The sequence below is a fragment of the Trachemys scripta genome, chromosome 4 (genome assembly GCF_013100865.1).
Source record: "Trachemys scripta elegans isolate TJP31775 chromosome 4, CAS_Tse_1.0, whole genome shotgun sequence".
NCBI lineage: Eukaryota > Metazoa > Chordata > Testudines > Emydidae > Trachemys > Trachemys scripta.
In genome coordinates this window covers 58877163-58896179 of record NC_048301.1, presented here as the reverse complement: position 1 = coordinate 58896179, position 19017 = coordinate 58877163, and the positions used below count along the sequence as shown (strand labels likewise).

Genomic DNA, 19017 nt, shown 5'->3' with positions numbered 1-19017 from the left:
CAAGTCAACCCCACTCTAGTTCTACCTTAGGGCACCACTACACTGGCAAAGTTACAGTGCCGGCAGTTACAGCGCCACTCAGAGAGCACAGAAGGGAAACCGTTGTTGTGTGTTCACACTGACAGCTGCCTGCGCAATAGGGCGTTCACATTTGCGGCACTTACAGTGGAATTCAGAGCGGTGCCCTCTGGGCAGCTATCCCACAGAGCACCTCTTTCTCTTCTGCCGCAGAGACTTGTGGGAAAGCAGGGAAGGGGGAGTCACGGGGGTATCCTGGGTCCTGTCCCAATGCCCCATGATGCATTGCTTCGCATCCCAGCAATCCCTGTGCTTCGGTCTGTATTTGGAGCCATCTTTCAACGGTTTGTGTACTGCGCACCCTGCCTCTTTCGGGCAGCAGGAATGGATCCCAAACTGCTGACCAGTATGCTGCTCACTCTGACTAACACGTCACTAGTGGCAGTGGAGTTATTCCTTAAACTATAAAGACAAGAGGAATGCGACATTGATCTCGCCACGTGTAGTAGCTATGACACGCGATTGCTTGCAGTATTCACGGAGGTGCTGACCATAGTGGAACGCGCTTTTGGGCTTGGGAAACAAGCACTGAGTGGTGGGATCACATTGTGATGCACGTCTGGGATGATGAGCAGTGGCTGCAAAACTTTCAGATGAGGAAAGCCACATTCATGGACTGTGTGATGAGCTTGCCCCAGCCCTGAGGCGCAAGGACACAAGAATGAGAGCTGCCTTGTCACTGGAGAAGCACATGGCGATTGTACTGTGGAAGCTGGCTACTCCAGACTGCTACCGATCAGTTGCTAACCAGTTCAGAGTGGGAAAGTCGACCGTTGGACTCGAGTTGATGGAAGTGTGCAGGGCCATCGCATCCTGCTCCGAAAGACTGTGACTCTGGGTAACGTGCGTGACATTGTGGATGGCTTTGCACAAATGGGCTTTCCTAACTGCAGGGGGGGGGCGATAGATGGCACGCACATTCCAATTCTGGCACCAGACCACCTAACCACTGAGTACATTAATCGCAAGGGGTATCTCTCAATGGTTCTCCAGGCACTTGTGGATCACCGTGGGCATTTCACAGACATTAACGCAGGCTGGTCCAGAAAGTGCATGATGCACACATCTTTCGGAACACTAGCCTGTTCAAGATGTTGCAAGCAGGGACTTTCTTCCCGGACCAGAAGATCACCATGGGGGAAGTCAAAATGCCCATTGTGATCCTGGGAGACCCCACCTACCCCTTAATGCCATGGTTTATGAAGCCATACACGGGGCAACTTGACAGCAGGAAGGAATGGTTCAACAACAGGCTGAGCAAGTGCCGAGTGACTGTTGAGTGTGAATTTGGCCGTTTAAAAGCCCGCTGGCGATGCCTGTATGAGAAGCTGGACCTTGCTGATGAAAATATTCTTATGCTTAGAACCGCATGCTGTACACTCCATAATATTTGTGAAAGGAAGGGTGAAAGCTTCACTCAGGGCTGGACCACAAAGGCTCAGTGCCTGGAGGCTAAGTTTGAACAGTCAGAGACCAGGGCTATTAGAGGGGCACAGCACAGGACCATAAGAATCAGGGATGCCTTGAGGCAGCAATTTGAAGCTGAAAGCCACTAATATATGTTGCTATGCTCGGGATTGCAGTGCATGTAATGCTAGGAGGTGATTGGTGCACATGATGCAAGAAGGGAGCTTAACATAATTGTATGTTGCTTTGCAGTGTTCTTTTTGCTTTCACTTAATAGAATAAAGATTGCTTTCAAACCAACACAATTCTTTTATTAAAAGACAACCACCGGAGGAGAGTCAAACGAAAAAATTCATCAGCACGGAGGGGGATGGGAGAAGGGGGGAAAGAAGGTCTCAAGAGGAGGAGGGATTCTAGGACAGCTACAGATTTGTGTATGTCCAGGGATCATACCGAACCTTCTCCTTTGGAGTACAATGCAGCAGGTGCTGTACTTCAGCAGGGCCAAACTGCAAAGGGATGGGTGTTGAGTGCAGTGGGAGTCCACAGTGCTGGACTGTGAGGAGGGAGGAGTGGAATGCTGTGGGTAGAGTGGAGCCAGGAGGTTGATAACAGTGTGTTGGTGGTGTGTGGGGAGCGCATGGGAAAGAGTTTTGTGACAGTGGCTGCAGGGGAGGGTGGGCGCGGAGCCGCTTGGTTTGAAGAGCTAGTATCTCCTGGAGCGTGTCCACTTGGTGCTCCATAACGTTTACGAGCCGCACCGTGGCTTCTTTTTGGTGTGCCGCGTTCTCCTTTCGGTCCCTCTTCTCGCTATCCCGCCACTCCTTCACTTCCTGTTTCTCAGCGGCGGAATGCATCATAACCTCACAGAGAAAGTCCTCCTTAGTTCTTCTTGGCTGCTTTCTAATTCTGCACAGCCTTTCTGCCACCGATAACAAAGAGAGGGGCTGGGCTCCCAAGGTCATCTCTGTGAAGTTTAAATGCAACATTTTACAGAAGCAGTATTATTTGCAACACAGACAACACTGATTCAGTGCTTTAAAACACAGCCAGTACTCACACACCTGTCACTAACTGGCTGACCCCAGGCAAGTACACATGAGCCACAAGACCTCCAAAATGGTGAGTAGCTGCAGGGGCAGGGTAAATCACTCTTCCTGGACCCTGTTGTACACTGGGTACGTGGCTCTTGGGGAGAGACAGCACTGTAGGGGGGCCTGATAATCATTCCTGTCCCCACACTTTCCACAGGATGTGATCATTATGGAAGATATCTCGCTGCTATGGGTGAACAGGGAATGCAGGAAGGGTCTTTCTCCAAGCCTGCAGCTTCTTCCCTGGCCCCTATGTGGCTCACCTGTGTGCAGCAATGGTCCGTCCCATCCCCCAACCCATGACAGCAAAGTAGCATGGGAAAGTTACCATTAATGGGGCAAGAAACAAAGCAGCTCTGCCGAGGAACCTGCAATAGCGGATTGCCTAGTATCTCCACCAGAGTTTCCAGGAGATCTCTGAGGGAGATTCCCATGAAGTGAGGGAGTCTATCAACAGCCTGTACTGACACTCAGACTAGGCATGTAGTGAGAGACAAGCCTGCTTTCTGCAACCTGCCCCCAACAACTCGCTTCAGCGAGTCCCAAAATCAGATCCACTTACCAGAGGCCTCCTCTCCTGTTTGTGCTTCACCAAGATCCGACTGCTGTGATTGGCTAGGCTCGTCCACGGTAGAAAAGAGCTCCTGACTGCATGCGTCTCTGACCTCCAACTCATCCTCTGCCTCTGGATCCCCCTCCCCTTCTTTGTCCAAGATTTCCTCCTTCTGGCTCAGTCCACTCTCAACTGGCATGCGAGCCAACGAAGTATCCACAGGGGCCTTTGCAGTGGAGGTGGGATCACAACCAAGTATCGCGTCCAGTTCTTTGTAGAACTGGCAGCTCATGGGTGCAGCACCGGAGTGGTGGTTTGCCTCCCGCGCCTTGTGGTAGGCATTGTGCAGCTCCTTCACTTTGACCCTGCACTGCAACTTGTCCCGGTCATGGCCCCTTTCTGTCATGCATCGTGAAATCCGTCCTTAGGTATCATAATTCCTATGGCTGGAGCGCAGCTGGGACTGGACAGCTCCTCTCCCCAAATGCTGATGAGGTCCAGCAGCTCGGCATTGCTCCAAGTGGGGGATCGCCTGGTGTGTGGAGCAGGCATGGCCACCTAGAAAGATGCACTGAGACCACTGCATGCATCACTGAGCAAATAGGAAGGGGACTTTCAAATTTGCAAAGGAATGTACGAGGTGGGGCTGATGGTTGGTCACCTGAGGGCAGGGCAGTTCAAACTGATGACCAGAGAGGTGAGACATTGTGGGACACCTCCTGGAGGCCAGTTGCAGCGCTGTAATCACCACAGTGTCTACACTGGCACCGCAGCGCTGTACCTCCGGCACAGAAAGCTGTATGCCTCTCGTCGGGGTGGTTTTTTTAGAGCACTACAACTGCGCAGTTTCTGTGCACTAAGTGGCTTGGCAGTGTGTACACTACAGTGCAGAAAGCTGCTTTACTGTGCAGAAACTTGTCAGTGTAGACAAGACCTTACTTGGTTTGAGATCACTCCACATATCTCTAAGGCCTTGTCTACACTACGAGAGTAGTTCGATTTTACTTAAATCGAATATTTGGAATCGATATTGCAAAGTCGAACGTGTGTGTCCACACTAAGGACAGTAATTCGACTTTGTGAGTCCACACTAACGGGGAAAGCGTCGACATTGGAAGCGGTGCACTGAGGGCAGCTATCCCACAGTTCCCGGAGTCCCCGCCGCCCATTGGAATTCTGGGTGGAGCCGCAAATGCCTTCTGGGTAAAAAAAAAAGGGGCCAGGGTGCTTTTGGGTAACTGTCGTCATCCGTCCATCACTCCCGCCCTCCCTCCCTCCCTGAAAGCGCCGGCGGGAAATCATTTCGCGCACTTTTCCAGTCATTGACAGCGCGGACGCCACAGCACTGTGAGCATGGAGCCCGCTGCAACCATCGCTGCAGTTGTGGCCGCTCTCAACGCCTCGCAGCTTATCATACAGGTTGCCCTGAGGCAGATGCAGAAAAGTCAGGCGAGGAGGCTACGTCAACGCGGTGATGGCCTGAAGTCTGAGAGTAGCACAGACCTCTCAGAAAGCAGGGGACCCAGCGCCGAGGACATCACGGTGGCAATGGGTCATGTTGATGCTGTGAAACGGCGATTCTGGGCACGGGAAACAAGCACTGAGTGGTGGGACCGCATAGTGCTGCAGGTCTGGGATGAATCACAGTGGCTGCGAAACTTCCGCATGCGGAAGGGAACTTTCCTTGAACTTTGTGAGTTGCTGTCCCCTGCCCTGAAGCGCAATGACACCCGGATGCGAGCAGCCCTGACTGTCCAGAAGCGAGTGGCCATAGCCCTCTGGAAGCTTGCAACGCCTGACAGCTACCGGTCAGTCGCGAGCCAGTTTGGGGTGGGCAAATCTACCGTGGGGGTTGTTGTGATGCAAGTAGCCAAGGCAATCGTTGATGTACTGCTGCCAAAGGTAGTGACCCTGGGAAACTTGGAGGCGATCATAGATGGCTTCGCAGCGATGGGATTCCCAAACTGCGGTGGGGCCATAGATGGAACTCACATCCCTATCCTGGCACCGGACCACCAGGCCAGCCAGTACATTAACAGAAAGGGCTACTTTTCCATGGTGCTGCAAGCACTGGTGGACCACAGGGGACGTTTTACCAACATCAATGTCGGATGGCCGGGCAAGGTTCATGACGCTCGTGTTTTCAGGAACTCTGGTCTGTTTAGACGGCTGCAGCAAGGTATTTACTTCCCGGACCACAAAATAACTGTTGGGGATGTGGAGATGCCTATAGTGATCCTCGGGGACCCAGCCTACCCGCTAATGCCCTGGCTCATGAAGCCCTATACAGGTGCCCTGGACACTGAAAAAGAACTCTTCAACTACCGGCTGAGCAAGTGCAGAATGGTGGTGGAGTGTGCTTTTGGACGTCTCAAGGGGAGATGGAGAAGCTTGCTGACTCGCTGTGATCTCAGCGAAACCAATATCCCCATTGTTATAGCAGCTTGCTGTGTGCTCCACAATCTCTGTGAGAGCAAGGGGGAGACCTTTATGGCGGGGTGGGAGGTTGAGGAAATTAGCCTGGCTGCTGATTACTCACAGCCAGACAGCCGGGCGATTAGAAGAGACCAGCGGGAAGCGCTGTGCATCCGGGAGGCTTTGAAAGCAAAGTTCCTGAGTGAGCAGGGTAACCTGTGACTTTCTAATTTTGTGTACAGAGAAGCCTTCACCCCACTTCCAACACACGTTTCAAAATAAAAATAGTTCTACTTTGTTAAAGCACACCGTTTTCTTTAATACTGTTTTCGCGGGAATTTTTTAAAACTGGGACGCAGACTGTGGTGCGGAGCGGGTGTAGTGTAGTCGCGCGAATGCAGCTTCTAAACTCAAGGACTGACAGGCTCCGCTGCGGTGGGATGGTTCTTTCAACGGAGCCTGTCACCCCTCCTGATACGGACTGTGTGTATGGGGGGTCTATGTGAGTTTGTGGCAGGGGGGGGGACGGTTACAGATCCCCTGCTGTGTGGCTCTGTGATCCTGCCTAAGGACCGCCGCTTAAGATCTCTAACTGCCCTTCCCTGACACAAAGTCACAGAGCAACCCACCCCCCACCACATAACATGAAAAGAACCTCCCAGACTAACCAGGGTAAGTAGTCACTGCATCACTGCACTATGTATGTGCCCTGCTGCTGTGCCTGCCCCCGACTATGTACCCTGCCAAAGGTGACTGTCCTGTCCAATTACCAACCCCCTTTCCCCCCCCCTCCAAAAGAACATGATGGAAACAGTAGTTAACAGAAACATATTTTTTATTATCAACTACACATGGGACTGGGAAGTGAAACTTGGACGGGGGCTTGTGTCAGGCGGGAAGGAAAGAACTTGTCAAACTTTGGGGAATGAGAGCCTTCTGCTGCTCGAGCTCTCTGCAGGGGTGGAGTGAGAGTTAGCAGGGACTCTGCCGCCTCTCCTTCTGTGCACTTTGGGTGAAGGGAGTATGGGACTTGGTGGCGGGGGAGGGCGGTTAGAGATGGACTGCAGCGGGGCTCTGTCCTCCTGCCTCCGTTCCTGCAGAACATCCACAAGGCGCCGGAGCGTGTCCGTTTGCTCCCTCAGTAGTCCAAGCAGGGTTTGAGTCGCCTGCTGGTCTTCCTGACGCCACCTCTCCTCCCGATCCATGTTGGCTTGGTGCATTTGGGACAAGTTCTCCCGCCACTGGGTCTGCTGTGCTGCCTGGGCTCGGGAGCAGGCTATAAGCTCTGAGAACATGTCCTCCCGTGTCCTCTTCTTCTTATGCCTAATCCTCCCTAGCCTCTGGGAGTGTGATGACAGGCTAGGTTGTGAGACAGTTGCAGATGGGGCTGTGGGAATGGGAAAAAGGGAGTGAATTCCTCAGAAAGATAAATGTAGTTGTGAACAAAAAACATAGTCTTTCTCTGTGAACAGGACCATGCACAGCACCTATCACATGCGCACTCAGCACAAGGTCGAATTCTCGGCCTTCGCATTCAGTGTCTGGGGTTTTGCAGAGCACTTTTGAGAACCCTGTCAGGACAACGGAATTGCTCTTGCACGCAGACATGGTAAGCCGTAGATTCGTGGCAGCTTAAAACTTTAATATTAGCAATGGCCTCATTTCACATTGAAATCAATGTCGGTCCCTGCTGCCAGCAATCCGGCAAGCAGGAAGTCTGCTCCTGTCCCACACCCTCGCGGCTGTCCCCGGGAACGATCCCTTTCGGCTGACCCTCTCCCGCCTCCACCGCGTGGCTGCAAACCAGCGGTTACAGTTCTGTAAAGGAACGGTAAAGCAGTCCCAACACTAACATTCCCCTACCTCATTCAAAGCAGGTCATCATGAGCGACATCACCCTCATGAGGATCTCTGAGAGCGACAGACAGAGAATGCTCCGGGAAAGCCTTCAAAGACCAGGGCCGTATGCCGCCATGCTGTGCCAAGCAATGATTCCGGAGTACTTGCTAGTCTCGTGGCGCGGCAACGTGTCCTACTACGGAGGACCCAATAAGGCCGCTCTCCCCAAGAACCTAATGCAGCGGATTTCAAATTACCGGCAGGAGAGCTTCCTTGAGATGTCCCAGGAGGATTTCTGCTCCATCCCCGGACATATAGACCGCATCTTACTGTAGCTGCAGTAGCAGGGACTAAACAGTAGAGCGGCTTGGGCAGGACAATCATGCAAAACCGGACATTGCTAGATTTTTTTCAAATAGTTGCACTGCCCATGACTGAACCGTTAAGTTAATCAAACTAATCATGAGAAACCCATTTTTTAAATTGTTAATAATCATGTTCTGTTACAAATAAATGTTTAGATGTTTACAACACTTACTGGATGATCCTTCACCAGATTCTGTGTCCGGGGTAACGGCTGGGGAGGGTTGGTAGGGGATCTCTGTAAGGGTGATGAAGAGATCCTGGCTGTCGGGGAAATCAGCGTTGTGAGCGCTGTCGACTGCCTCGTCCTCCTCATCTCCTTCCTCATCTTCCCCGTCCGCTAACATGTCCGAGGATCCGGCCGTGGACACTATCCCATCCTCAGAGTCCACAGTCAGTGGTGGGGTAGTGGTGGCGGCCGCACCGAGGATGGAATGCAGTGCCTCGTAGAAACGGGATGTCTGGGGATGGGATCCAGAGCGTCCGTTTGCCTCTTTGGTCTTCTGGTAGCCTTGCCTCAGCTCCTTGATTTTCACGCGGCACTGCGTTACATCCCGGCTGTATCCTCTCTCTGCCATGTCTTTAGAGATCTTCTCATAGATCTTTGCATTCCGTCTTTTGGATCGCAGCTCGGAAAGCACGGACTCATCGCCCCACACAGCGATGAGATCCAAGACTTCCCGATCAGTCCATGCTGGGGCCCTCTTTCTATTCTGAGATTGCACTGCCATCAGTGCTGGAGAGCTCTGCATCGTTGCCAGTGCTGCTGAGCTCGCCACGATGTCCAGACAGGAAATGAGATTCAAACTGGTCAGACAGGAAAAGGAATTCAAATTCAAATTTTCCCGGGGCTTTTCCTGTGTGGCAGTTCAGAACATCCGAGCTCTTACTGCTGTCCAGAGCGTCAACAGAGTGGTGCACTGTGGGATAGCTCCTGGAGCTATTAGCGTCGATTTCCATCCACACCTAGCCTAATTCGACATGGCCATGTCGAATTTAGCGCTACTCCCCTCGTCGGGGAGGAGGACAGAAGTCGAATTAAAGAGACCTCTATGTCGAACTAAATACCTTCGCGGTGTGGACGGGTGCAGGGTTAATTCGATGTAACGGCGCTAACTTCGACATAAACGCCTAGTGTAGACCAGGCCTAAGAGAATACATTTTAATTCAGTAATGGTAGGTTTGCAAAGGATGCATTGGTTGCACTCATCACTTAAAGATTTGTATATACAAATAAATTTCAAGGGGCTTTTGTACACATCTTTTGTCTGCTCTGGAAACTGCTACACAAGATCTACGTAAAACCTATGTTCTTTATATGAAGTTTTGGTCCTTGCAGCAAATATTTTCTCCTCCATTGCCACTAAGGAGTTCTCTGTCTCAGCTTGGAGCCCTGAGAATCCCTTCGCTTTCTTTTTACTTTCTCTCCCTTCGCTTCTCTTTTTACACTCTCCCTTCCTTTCTTCCCCAATTCCCATCCAAGCAGCCAACTATAAAGTCTAAATCCTGGAATACGGCAGACACTGCTTACACCAGGGTCCATTACTTTAGTAGAATACTGGTTATTGCATGGTCGAGTCCTAACCTAACCTACGCCAAGACAAACACAAAGACTCTCTGGCACCTTCATCTAAGGTATATGTATTGTCAGATTCCATAGACACAGTATGTGCATACAGGTTATACAGAGTATGTCTGGATGTTGTCCCCAGTTGGTATGGCCAAGAATCGAGTACACATATTCATGAGCATCGCATTCTGCTGAGCGGGACAAGACTGAATGCACCAATGCTAGTTGTTGATAAGCTATGAGGTTGTTGTAGGGTGACCAGATGTCCCGATTTTATAGGGACAGTCCCGATTTTTGGGTCTTTTTCTTATATAGGCTCCTATTACCCCCAACCCCGTCCCGATTTTTCACACTTGCTGTCTGGTCACCCTAGGTTGTTGCAATCACTGTTTAATGCCTTTAGTTGCTCCTTCCCCCAAGAGGCAAAATATTCTTCCTTTGCAGCAATTCTGGACCCTGTTGGCCTACTGTGGGGAGAGAGGCTAGGTACAGGAATTGAACCAATATCTCCTTCAGGACAGTGCAGAGCACTACCACTGATCCTCTTTGGATTCTCTTCAGGTAAATATTTATATTACAAGAACATAATCAGGTTCAGAATAAATCACATCTGAAAACACCTGTGGCAGCTCTGAAAATGTCATCAGTGTGAGTTATGAATGGGGACTCCTGCAACATGTTCTGCTGATCTAGAATTTCTCATTGTGGCTAATTTGTGGCTAACTAAATACTAATTTAGTTAGGAGAGTGATAAAGTGTTTCACGTAATAAGTTGTAACCATTTTTTAAAATTCATGTTAATTTGTATACCCTCAGTAGCACTGAATATTATAAAAATATATTCACAAAAATTGATTTAAATTAAAAACATGTATTTGCCTCAGTGGTATTTGTGACACTTTTAAATTTGTTTGTCACTGACATTCATAACAACTGAGAGATTGTTTTTGTTCTGCAGAATGTTCATGAGAAGTGAAAATCTGGCAAATCATCATGGATTATATCCAAGTATTGAGCAAAGATTCCCTTTAGAAATATTTGGGTGGCCATCTTGAAAATTCTTTTTTAAATTTGGCGGTACCTGTTTTAAAAATGTGTGTGTTAAAGTTGGGAAATTTCCCCAGTGACAGTCACAATCCAGATACTTTTCTCAGGCTATCCTGTAAACATAGCCTAGGGCTGGTTTAGGTATTTCAGGTTCCAAAGTCCCTGTAAAATTAGGCTTTGTCTACACTGCCACTTTACAGCGCTGAAACTTTCTCATTCAGGGGTGTGAAAAACACCACCCTGAGCAATGGAAGTTTCAGCGCTGTAAAGTGGCAGTGTAGACAGTGCACCAGTGCAATGCTGGTAGCTACTCCCTTCGTGGGGGTGGGTTTTTCACAGTGCTGGGCGAGAGCTGGTGCCGCGACTACACAGCCATGTTAACATTGGTAGTGAAGACATACCCAGATATATAAAGTAAGGGTATTTAGATTGCCAGTAAAATATACAAAAAGACATTTCTCTGTTATTTTAGGGCTCAAATTTTCAAGAGTGGCCTCTACATTTGTGCACACCAATTTTCCATACCCACGTTTGCATGCACAAGAACTCTGATTTGTGCATGCTAATTACATTTGTGTGCCTAAATTGGGCAGTTTACTGTAGCAGTTAAAGCTCAGGAATGACTGTTCACACAAAGAGGTACTTCCTGCCACTGTCTGCTCTGAGGGCCTGACCCAAAGTCCATAGAAATCAATGGGAGTCTTTCCATTGACACTTCAGTGAACATTAAAACAGGGATCTCTAGTTTAAGATGGATGTGACAGGGAGGAAATCTGTCCATGTGCTTAATATTAAACATGTGCTCATCTTTCCTGGATCAAGGCCAGGGCCACCATCTTGAAGGATCAGCTCCTATCCAGCTCTCACTGAAGTTAATGGGAAGACCACCACTGATTTTAATGGAAGCTGGCCCCAGGTAACAAGAAAACAGAACAAGGCTGTTAGCTCTTAAGTGTAGATAATTTGGATACTAAAAATAACTGAACTGCATGTGTAACCTATTGGTTAGTGTGTCTGATTCACAGAGGATGCAAGTCTGCTATAGTCCCCAATTGTTTAGCGTAAGATATAGAGACTTTTTTTTAGTCTGGAGATTCCTTGTTCAATCGCCAGTGTCTGCCAACATGTCAGCCATCACTCACACACACACACACACACACACACACACAAATTGAAGATTTGGGGCCTGGAAAGCAAACTATGCCCACAGTCTGGGAGGCTGGGTTGAGCTCCTATCCCCCTTTGAAAAATATGACCTGTTCAACCATTCTTTCTATGCACATGCAATGTTAATAGGATCAAGCACAGATTACAGAGTGGAATTTGTTCTCTTTCAACTAATTAAAAAGGCAACAGAGGGTAATAAAAACAAAAACCTGCATATTAGGAGGCACTGTGTATCAGAGAGAGGAAAGTCTGAAAACTAGAAGATTGTCAATAAGACAACACAGATGCTACAGACAGTCTAATTTAGCCAGATTCTGAGGGGAAAAGCAATTAAATCCACAGCCATCAAATTGCCGTTATTAGCTTGTAAAAAACTGATGAGTCTCCTGAACCTGCTTTACATTTTTGCTTTCTCGTTTAGAAGATGCTACATTGTCAGAATGAAAACGCCTTTATATATATTTGTTGCAGTAGTATCTATAAAGAAACATTTCTGTCTCTAGTGAATTCACTGCAGTGGGAATAACAAATCCCCCACAAGTCTGTTCCTGATTCTTAAAACAGCTTTTAGTTGATCAATTCCAAAAAACAAAAAAATCTTTTAAAAAACCCTGACATATAATGATTTCCTTGAAGGAGCTCCATGCAATTGTGCTTTCCAGATAGCCAGTGTTAGAGCTTCAGATCATTTTTCTGCCATCATAGACCATGCAAGAAGTTAGGAATTTTTTATTTGAGTTTTTGTATCAAATATTTTATTTTCCCCTTCCCCTCAATGAGTTTGGGGCTTTTTTGCTGCTATTAGGGGTGTGTAAAGAAAAACAATAGAGGGGTACAAGCATGCAGTTCTAAAGCAAACAACCTGCACAGTCAACAAAAATATACCCGGGTGTCTCTTGCTTGGAGATTTTAGTGGTGCCTGAACACACGTGTATCAGTTCCAGGAGCTAATGCTCACATTGCTTTGATTTTTCACATTGGTGTTGCTTTCTCCTTGATTCTAAGTCACCTGCTGATGTTATTGGAGGATGGTTACTTACAAATACATTTATTCACTCTCCTATGGGGCTCAGTTCTGCAAGGTGCCGATAAGCACTCTGACCTCAAAGCAGCATAGCACGGAAGAAGGTGCTTAGCTTTAAACACATAAGTAGTCCCATTAAAGTCAATGGGATTGAGCCCATGGCCATCATAATATATTTTAAAATGTGACTTTAGTGTTAATGAAACTTTCAAGACCGACAGCCCTGGAGACTCAGAATAGGGTGACCAGATCAGAGACATGAAATATTGGGACATGGGGGGGAGGAAGGAGGAGGTCGTCACCGGAGGGGAAAAAAAAAAAAAAAAAAGAGCCACTGGAGCATAGGAAGAATTGGTGGGGGCTGAGCACCCACAGGCAGCTCCCCGCCCCACCCCCCACCGCACCAGCTCACCTCCGCCTCCCCTGAGCAGGCTGCCGCATCCTGCTTCTCCCCCTTCCCAGTGCTTGCGCTGCCATACAGTTGATTCGCGCAAGGCTGGGAGGGAGGGGGGAGAAGGAGGAATGCGGCGTGCTTGGGGAAGAGGTGGGGGCAGGGCGGGGATTTGGGGAGGGATCCAATGGGGCAGGGAGGGGGCGGAGTTGGGGCGGGGCCAGGGCTGATTTGGGAGCAGGGAGGCACGAGCCCCCTCCGCAAAATATCGGGACAATTCATGTCCCGACCGAACATCGGTCGGGACGCGGGACAAACAAGTAAATATCAGGACAGTCCCGATAAAATCGGGACGTCTGGTCACCCTAACTCAGAACCACATCAAAGCCAGATCTCAGCCATTTTACAGGGCTCCAGAGGCACAAAACAATCTGAGAGCTGGGGAACTCACCCTGAGCATTACTACAACATGGGAAAACCTCAGGGCCGCTATAGTGGCTCCTACATCAGCCCTTCTGGTCTAGGGTGACTGGAACATCCGATCGAAAAGGGATCCTGGTGGCTCCGGTCAGCACCACTGACTGGGCCGTTGACTGTCCGGTTGGTGGTACTGTGAAGCTGGACTGGCAGGCTCCCTGTGAGTCTCTGCGCAGCTCCTGGGAGGCAGCCAGCATGTCCCCCCTCCAGCTTCTACGCATAGGGGCAGCCAGAGGCCTCCGCCTGCTGCCCCCGCCCCAAGAGCCACCCCTGCAGCTCCCATTGGCCAGGAACCTCAGCCATTGGGAGCTGCGGGGGCGGTGCCTGCTGACAAGGCAGCACGGAGACCCACTTGGCTATGCCTCTACATAGGAGCTGGAGGGGGGCCAAGTCGCTGCTTCCAGGAGCCGCCTGAGGTAAGCGTCTCCCGGAGCCTGCACCCCTCATCCTCTCCTGGACCCAAACCTCCTGCCCCAGCCCTGATCCCCCCTGCCGCCCTCCAAACCCCTCAGTCCCAGCCCGGAGCACCCGCCTACACCCCAAATCTCTCATTCCCAGCCTGAAGCACCCTCCTACACCCCAACCCCCTCATTCCCAGCCCCACCCCATAGCCCATACTCCCAGCCGGAGCCCTCACCTCCCCCCCACACACACACTCCAAACCCATGCCCCAGCCCAGAGCCCCCTCCTGCACCCTGAACCCCTCATTTCTGGCCTCACCCCGGAACCCACACCCCCAGCCCAGAGCCCGTACCTTCTCCCACACCCTAACCCCCTACCTCAGTCCGGAGCCGCCTCCTACATCCCAAACCCCTCATTTCTGGCCCCACTCCAGAGCCCGCACCCGCAGCTGAAGCCCTCACCTACTCCCACAGCCCAACCCACTGTCTCAGCCTGGAGCCCCGTCCCACACTCTGAACGCCTCATTTCTGGCCCCACCCCAGAGTCCACACCCCCAACCAGAGCTCTCACACCAGCCCCCTGATCCAGCCCAGTGAAAATGAGCGAGTGAGTGAGGGTGAGGAGAGCGAGCAACAGAGGCGGGGGGATAGAATGAGCAGGGGTGGGGCCTCGGCGAAGGGGCAGGGCATGAGTGTTGGGTTTTGTATGAGTAGAAAGCTGGCAACCCTATTCTGGCCCCCAGCATAAAGGGTGTGCCTTAGAGAAAGGGGGTGTGGCATAGTGTCTCTACATGCAAGTTGTTGGCATTGCCCAGCACAAAATAGGGCATGATGATGGTGATTTACTATTTGTATTACTGTAGTACCCAGAGGCCCTGATGAGGATCCAGCCCCACTATGCCTGGTACTGTACAGACATACAATAGGAGACAGTCCCCTCTCTGAAGAGTTTAGTCTTGTAAGCAGGTGGAAGTAGCACACAATAGAGAGGATGAAGGAGGGGAGGCAAGAGTAACAACAAGAGCACAGGGAACAGGCATAAACCAACTGTGGGAATAATTTGCAGATTTTGAGGTTATGTTTACACACACACACACAATGTTAATGAACCTCTGCCACCCATCCGTTTGTGGGCATCATGGTTGAGGTGGGTTTGAGACTGAACTTGAAGAAGGGCAGAGTAGCTCTGAAACTGCCCTGCTTTATGCCAGGGAACACCCTGGTGGTCCCAGGATCAGTAGGTGGCAGGGAGGAGGGAAAGGTAGCATAGAGGTGGCTTAATGTCCCTACACATCCCAAGTTGCACCATGCACAACCCAGGACATGGGTCTGAAATCATCTTTATTTTATCCACAAAACATACACAGATTGAACAGCAGAAGTACAAGCTTCTCCATATTGCTCCACTAATATGTCATAATTCTGGGACAACAGGACAACTGCTAGGGCAAGGGAGGAGCTCAGTCCCCAGGGCCTATTCAGTCTTTGGCTTCTCTTCTGAGACTGCTAAGTAGGGTGCCATTTCTGGCAGTGGTTTCAGGGATCCAAACAACTGTTTACAAGGAAATGGTCTGGGGTCACCAAAGAGTCATGACATGTAACAAATTTCAATCCCATTTTTGCCCTGAACCATGTTTGAAACTAGCCATGAAAAGATCTGTCCCATTTCTATTCCTCTGAGCCACTGCACACATACCCCTTTTATTACATTTGTGTAATTGTGTCTCTGATGTTCACTTGAAAGATATTCCTCATGTCCTGTTATTATTTACTTTAACTACTGGACTGCCTAGTTTTTAGTGGTAGTTTTAATTGAGAAGGATGATCAGTATTTAATTAAAGGACACTTTTCCAGGCTTACCACAATTTATATTCCCTAGAAATAGGATTCTTTTCCTTCTAATTACTCTAGTTCTTTCAGGACCTGCAAAAGGCCCAAAATAAAAGCTGGCACCAAAAACAAAAATGTAGAGAGAATTTTGCCGAATAAGGGAAATCTCGCATGGAACATAATGCTGGTGCTGGAAATTAATTATGCAGAATTCCAGTAGGTTTAAAAGATGTCAAGTAATAGAGTAGGTGGTGGTGTCTACCTTCTATACTGTCCTCTGACTGCCTGCAGTTGTCAGTGCTTCCCTGCCTTCTTGCCACAAGTATGCTCCTGATGGGTCCATCTGCAAAATATTCTATTATAAAGTAAATAAAAAGATTACCAGGGCAGAATTCCTTTAGGTGTTCCAAGCACACCCAACAAGGAGATACCCTGAACATCTCTGCTTTTCTGAAATCTCAGCCGCCTTATGCCATCATTCTGCCCTGGTTTATTTCTAACCAGTCTTCAAGTGAACAGGATACTTGGAAGCGGCCCTGGATTAATGCTTAATCTCCCCCAAATAGACTCTTCCTGACTCTAAGGCTGGCAGTAATTACTATGTCTTAACTATGGGCACACAGTGGAATCAAATTGGCAAGCAACAGCATCCAAACAGGCCTCAGACTCCATACCAGAAAGCTGGGCACAAGATCCCTTCCCTGGGCAATCTCACCAACGGCCTTACACCGCCATACACGATTTGACTGTGCACAGAACCTTGTCTCTGGGCAATATTCCCTCCCTCACCACACACAAGCTGCGGAAAGAGTAGTGGAAAAGAAGAAAGACTCTGATATTGCCCCACAGAAAGCAGACTACAAAGCTGTCGCTCAGGATGTCCTTTTTTAGCCTGTTTCTTCCATCCCAACTCTAGCTCCTGTAATTGCCAACTATACTGACTTCTTTGGATCCAAACTGGTTTTGCTCATAAGAGTACATTTTCCTTACTGTGTCCAAGAGCGAAATTGGGTCTGTTTGCAGATATTTGTGTGTGCAAAAGGATCAAGTCCACAGACAGAAAAAACAGAATGCTCCTGCACTCCACTCTCTTTCCAAGCTCAGCGAATGTATTCCTTAATGGCCCTGGCACCTTGAAAAAGTGCAGCAGAGCATGTTGTTTTATCCAGGATTATAATTTATGAAAAGGCAGCAATCAACCACATCCCACAGCATACATTTCCCAGCCAGTCTTCTGTTGTAGGAGAGCTTTCAGCTTTAAGTTTTTTTTTTCTTTTGGATGTGAAATACTTTTCCTAAAAGCATGTTTTGTATTTTAGAGGTAAAGTACCATCACTTACTAGTTCTTCTTTGAGAGTTATCTCTGTGCATTCAGAACCTATTTTGTTCCATATTGAAATGAGGATATGGGATATTAAAACAAATTGTCCCCTCAAAAGCCCCCCTGCTGCTGGGACAGAGAGATCTCTAGTGTTTACTGGCCCCTCCACAAACAGTTGTCAGCACAGCTAAATGCTAAGTCAGGTGTAATTCAGATGCATGCTCTACAAATACATATTCTCAAACTCTTGTTTCAGTAGCATTTCATCACGTTATAGTCTCAAATTAAGAATCTTATGTTATGAGCATCACAAAAATCTTTTAGACATATGCTCCCAGGGCAGGGACCATCTTCATTCTGCAGAGCACTAAGCACCCTGCCAGTGTTTAAAAAACACAAAATACAATTAATAAACAAAAATTCTGAGCTGATCTCCGTTTGCTGAATTTCATTTTCTCTCTGAATCCTACAGTGCCATCACCCTAGTATCTAAATCCTGGTACCTAGCATTTGAATTAGAAGTGTAGTTAGCCAGTATTGTTCACCATTTGCCCAGGCTGAAGGTAGGCTCTCTAGGGTTAAAAGTCTTTCCCCGTTTGTGGCTTCAGGCCAGAGAAGATGGTTCCTATTGGTTGATTTCAATTTCCAGCCTGAAAAGGGAGTGTCAGACAAGGGCTCAAATCTCTCTCAGTATTATGATCTTCTAACCTCCCCCAAATCATCTCATCACACCCAGTGTTCATATGTGGGGGAAGCTCATGCTGGACCCTCTTGCCCACTTCCTCCTATAGCAGCACCCAAAGGGGTCTTACCTTGAGAAGATCTGTGAGAAGTCTCTCTTCTGGGCTGACTTTGGCCACTGCTTCTCTCTGACTGCAGGCTGCTGCTTGTCTTGGATTAGGGAAACATCCCTCGCTTCAGGCAAAAATTCTCAGTAATTTCATCTCAAAGCTTCTTCAGAAAGATCCTGGTTCAGTGTCTCACACACATGCAAACACACATCATCCTTGCAGCTGCTTACTCACCGGCACTAGCCTGATGCCAGCTGCTATGGAGGAGTATATGAAAGTGCCAGACGCCCCCTCTCCCTGGCAATAAGCAGAGGTGTTTGAAGTATATAAGGAAGTTATAAAGTCCACACATTGGAGCATGGATAAGACTACAGTGACAAATTCCATTAAAGTCTTGCAGCTAAAACGGATTGGATCCCATTGTAGATGTGTGCTCCTGTTAAGGTTTGTATTACAATGAATAGACATTTTCTGGGACTCCTTTGTATTATGTGCTGATTCTGTGATCTCAGAAGAGAGGATGGGAGTAGGGGCTGAGTGACATTTTGTGCATCAGAAGCAAGGACAATATTTTAATCAAGATTCACGGATATAAAGATTATTCATGCATCTCCGTTCAGCTAAGCCTTGAAACCAGGAGATGGCTGGCTTATGCTCCACTCCAAGTGGAGGAGGGTTAATTGGTGGAACATGACCTCACACTTCTAGAATATGTGATTATTGAATCCTTTGCCTTGCACATTGGAAAAGTGGAGAATGTGAGCACTTGTAGCTTGCTCTTCTAAAACAGAGAATAGGGCTCCATTACCCTCCTTGGGCAGATGGTGGGTTTCTTATCATTTCACTAAATGCTCCTGGGTTCTTATATCCAGGGAAAGACATCATGGACATCAGCTCTTGTGTAACTGTCCTGCATCTGTCCCCAGCAATTTTTAAAATCAGACACACAATATGGAGTTGACATTTCAGGATGTTGAATTTCAGCAATGGAGCTTGGAATGCCACAAACCTGCAATATAAGGAAGGGATACTTTCCCAGGGTCTTAGACACTATGGCCCAGATTCTCCACTGATGTAAAGCAGAACAGCTCCATTGAAGTAACTGGGGAGACATTAATTTGCACCAACCTGAAGATCTGCTTTCACATTTCAGTTGAAGCCACTACAATCCCGCTATAGAAGACCCAGTTCAAACCCAACACAATCCAATTCTATAAACAAGGCTCCAGGTAGAACAACTTCTACTTA

The 19017-nt window shown here is 48.6% G+C and overlaps 1 protein-coding gene across 1 annotated transcript in view; it reads right to left on the bottom strand.

Moving 5' to 3' along the window:
- PAK6 (p21 (RAC1) activated kinase 6) overlaps positions 1 to 18400 on the bottom strand; it is a 56543-nt gene extending 38143 nt beyond the window's left edge. Inside the window, exon 1 of the mRNA XM_034769021.1 lies at positions 17791 to 18400. The gene's annotated coding sequence lies outside the window, so the exon portion shown is untranslated. The remainder of the gene's footprint in view (positions 1 to 17790) is intronic.
- Between the last annotated feature and the right edge of the window lie 617 nt (positions 18401 to 19017).